The 4,768-nt window shown below is 43.9% G+C and overlaps 1 pseudogene; it reads right to left on the reverse strand.

Annotated features, from left to right (window-relative positions):
- Positions 1–213: 213 nt before the first annotated feature.
- Positions 214–4,521, reverse strand: LOC119358240 (annotated as a pseudogene).
- Between the last annotated feature and the right edge of the window lie 247 nt (positions 4,522–4,768).

Here is a 4,768-nt window from a genome sequence, read left to right on the forward strand (position 1 = left end):
AATATTCATACATAAAAACAAAGTGAAAGATTGCAGTCATCACTATTTTTTCCTCACGTCCTGTTTAAGCTGCATTATTACCTTTTAATTTTTCTATTCGTACTGTTCTCCGATACCAAAAAGTCTCCACTCAGACCTTTCCTTTCTGGAAATGGACTGCGCAGATTCCGTGCCTTGTCCCGGGCTTCCCTGGACGCATTTTGTGTCCCTGGCTTATGTCATGTTTGATTCTGGCGTAGATGCAAGACTTTGGTAAATGCTCCCTACTGTCAGTGGGGTTGTTGGAATTGCTGGCGTCTGACGTCTTCCTCCTGGGCTTGGAGTGCATTGTCCTGAGCTGTTTGATGTCCTCGATGGTGTTGTCGGTGTTGTCGGCCATTTCATTGACCTTGCCTCTTCTCCAGCTGCGATTTCCTCTTTTCCTCTTCAATCCTCATCCTCTCTTGCACTTCTGGGTTATCCGGACAGTTTGTTTTCCTGTGACCCTTTTCTCAACAACGGCCGCACTTGGTTGCGGCTTTGAAGCCTTTTCCTTTCTTCTCAAAACCAGCTTTGATTCGATCTCCTTTTTCCGTACCCTTTGAGCCACTCATGGGAGGGTTCTTGAGAGTTTCGACAAGAATGCCTGTGTCTGGTTCCTCAGCAAGTGCTGCCATGACTTTTATTTTTCATGTCTACCGAACACTCACGCAGCAGAAGGTATGCCTTCTCTTTTCTACATGCATTTGAACAGATATCCGACAACTTAGCGTAAGCGAGGCCGAATCTCATAATTTCATCGTCTTGTATGCTCATGCTATCACCTTGACTTGTAGACAGAACTTTCAGACTCTCTGATAGATTCCTGGTCCATCTGGGGATGACAAAGGATTTTGGAAGTTGATCAACCATGCCTGTTTGGTCCATCACCTTAAGCACATGGCAGCACTAAATGCCATCCCTACTCATTTTCTTGCAGCTGCAACTGTATATTTCTTTTTGCTCATCCACGTCTACCCTGAACTCAGACCTATCAAATTTTCCTCGCCGGGATAAGGTCTCCACACTTTATCTCCAGGATCAATAATCTTTTTTAAAAAATACTGCCTCCCCTTTGCCAGATCAGAGCACTTGAAGTAAGTCCGGTTCCGTAGCTCCAGCTGGAATTTCCTGAAAATTTCATTCGCGTATACTTGAGTTGCTTGTCTTTCAATCGGAAAACCCGTCTCTAGTGATGGCGCCATCTCTTCTGTTCGGTATCTTTTCTTGTCAAGCGTAGCGAGGCAATTTTGCTGAATCATGTGATACGCTTCAACAAACCTTTTTATAGTGTCCGAGTGGTCGACGTAATTCTTCCACATAGAATTCGTGCTCTCACTTTGAGTGGTTGTTGACGAGAAAGGATAGAAACAGTCCTTGAAGTAGGCCGGCACCCAAAAAGTTCGGAGTTCCCATAGCGTGTTCAGATGTTTGTTGCTTTCCGCCTTGTGCAGAGAAATTGCTGCTTTCCAGGCACGCTCAAACTCATCTTGATCTAGTGAGTTTTTGACGATTCGAAATATATCATCAGACATCCCTTGGTGCTGCGCAAACACTACCGCGTTATTTTCCTTCAGGTTCTTCCTAATATGCCACCAGCAGAACCTGTGCCTCATCCTCGGAAGAGCTTCCTTCATTGCAGTCTTCATCGCCTGGTCCTGGTCTGTTATTATGTATTTCGGCTCTTTACCTCCCATTGCCTCGATAAACGTGCTTAGGAGCCACTTGAACGACCCTATTTTCTCATCCTTCAAAAGGCCTACCCCAAATATGACAGTCGACCCGTGGTTGTCGACACCTATAATTGGTGCAAATGGCAAGCCATATATATTCGTAGAGAATGTGGTGTCAAAAGACACGAAATCTCCATATAGATCATAATTCATCTTACACAGGGAGTCTGTCCAGAACAGGCTGCGCACTACATTGTTCTCTGTCTCTTCCACATGGTGGAATCCCGGCCTCCGCCTCTGCATATCAGCAAACAGTTTCATGGTGTCTGCGCTATCAGTGCCGCGCTCTCCAGCCCTCTCCCGGCATGCAATGTTGCTTATGTCAATCGTGTCGAACATAATTTCTCGCCTCGATTTCCCCATGGTAGCAAAAATCTGCATAACCTTCCTTGGTTCTCACGTCGCCTTTTGCAGCACTTGTATAAATAATTTCTCCTAAGATGTCATCTTCTTATAGCATCTCATGAATTTCAGCATCCAATCAGGTGGGTGAAGCTCGTGGTTGTGCTCTAGATGCACGTTCTTCAGATACCATTTCCTCCTATCTGTATCCCTCTTGGCTGTTATTTGGACTGGGCAGCTTGTCCGGATCAAGCAGTTGCTCCTTCTCTCCTTAACATGTCTCTCAGTTCTTTTATTCTGCCCTTCCTTGGTGCACTGAAAAACCTGCTTGTCAAGCTGCTGACCATATGTCGATCTTCTGCTCGTTGATCGTTTGGCAGCAAAGCCAACCTTTCTAGCATATCTACAGAAAAAGAAAAAGCACTCATCCAATGATCCGAATACCATACCACCTTCTGGTTCGACCGCTTCGGTGACCTCCTGAATCGTTGGGTATATGAAATCTTTAAACATGTCATCCATTTCTTACTCTACAATGGTCGGCGGCGCCATGATGATCCTGTCCACCGTGTCTTCATTCGTCTGATCGCATTCACTTCTGACGACATCAGTCTCATCACCAGCCACAGGTCCACTTACAGCGGAGCTGCTGCTGCTTTGTTGTTTGTCACGCGCAACAAAATCGTTTCTGCATGCCACAACCAAATCCATAAATGAGTCTGCCTCTCCAATGTTGGATTGTGCAATGCTGCTCCTTGTTTCTCCGGCACTCGAGCAACCAAGGGACTGTGCTGCTTCTACCATGCAATCCGTGCTGGCACTGTAGGCTATTTGCTGCTGTGAATGTTGCGTTTCCTTCGAAATGGATGGAGAACTATGACATTTCATTCCCTTGTCTGTTATCCCCTCTGCCAAATCCTGAACACATGGCAAGAAACAGAATTAGATATCCAGAGCAGCATATGCATTTTTTTAATTTCTAAACAAAAGATTTATATGACTCGTCAGGGCTCATCTGGTATACCAAAACCATACCCGTGCCTCTTCAACGAGTATAAGCAGTACACCAGAGGCACTGTTCACATCACGAATGCGACCATGCTAGACACACATCTTCACAAAGAGGCACAGATGTGCTTCTGTTTACACCATACAACCAGAGACGCACAACAACATCCTATATAAAAGAACAACTGCACATACAGCCGTACAAGACGGACAGCCGTCCTCCTGTTCTCCACTTTACCCTGTTCTCCCATAAAACTGTTTGTGTGTTGAATTGAAAAAGCATAGTTCTGACGTCACCTTTGTTTTCCCATGCCTCTCTTGTCCAGAAAATCTTGGCGACAACCTCCGTGCATTGGTGATTTCGCTGACGATTTTGAATGCCATCGGAGATCCTTTGGAAGGACCCCTCATGTTGAACGCCATAGGTGATCCTTTCAAAGGACCTTGCCTTATGTTTTCGTCAATTCGTGGACTACCACGATACTTGCTTCCTTCCTCGTACACCTACGTGTGGAAGATACTGCAATTTAAATATACCAGACGAAAACAAAGAAAAAATTGCTCACAAAAAAATATACATTTGCTTTAAATGTTGTTGCACGTTCGTATATGCTGTCACCTGTATTGCTTTCTGATTCTGCTGTATGGTAGAGCTAATTGCTCCTATGTTTGATTTTGTTGTTAGGCTCTTCTTGCTTGTGAAAACCGTACCGAATCCTTGAACACCAATGCTTTTGTTGCCAATGATTCTTCTGCTTGCATCAAAGGAAATTCTGTTACCCTGCACCTCTTCATTATGACCGCCTACAAACATTGGGCCATCACCACGCCCGCTTTGCACCTTTGTGGGCATCTGTGCCTTCAAACCAAAAAATAATGAGACTCACGTGCGACCAAATCTTCCACATACGTTAAAACCAGCGTTTGATATTTTCGTCATTACCTGGACAATCTGCTTAGAGGAGTCTTTGCTGCTTAGAATGCTCCTCTTGGCAAGTGTCTGTTGCACACCATGCTCCTAGTTGGGGCGTTTGCCAAGAACTTGTATCTCACTCTTGAATCCAATTATTCCAGCCTGCATGGCATGTGCGTATTTGACAGCATCTGCATCCTTGATCTTCTTCTCGTTTTGTAGTAAAAAAAATTCTACCACCTCTCGATACTCAACTGCAAAGTAGATGCACATGATAAATAGATATTACAGCATTCATCCAGGATATATAAATCATTTTTGTTGTTGTTAATGATCTACTATTTGGTGTTCTTAGTGGTGACACCTTGACAGCAAACGTCCCAGGAAAAAAGACCAAACACTAATGTTCAACTGCCTTACTATTACCTGCCTCCCATAATCCTTGCTGATGTCCTTCAAAGACCAACCGTCCCTGTTGTCCTGACCAGATGACGCACTCCTGAACATCTTCCCCGAAAAAGAGACGTAAAAAATATAAAGGTTATAAACCTGCAGTATCAGTGTTGAAACTTTTCGAAGTCGTTATCAACAGAGATATATTTTCAGTCCTATGTAATTAACAAATATAAATATGTACATATATTAATTTTTCATTAAACTACAACCTCAACCAAAGTGAGATCCTCTCATGCTAATTTGCTTGTGCAACACTTAACACAAAGATAACCATGAAACCTAACAAAAGTAACAACCT

Source organism: Triticum dicoccoides, chromosome 2A (assembly GCF_002162155.2).
Source record: "Triticum dicoccoides isolate Atlit2015 ecotype Zavitan chromosome 2A, WEW_v2.0, whole genome shotgun sequence".
NCBI lineage: Eukaryota > Viridiplantae > Streptophyta > Magnoliopsida > Poales > Poaceae > Triticum > Triticum dicoccoides.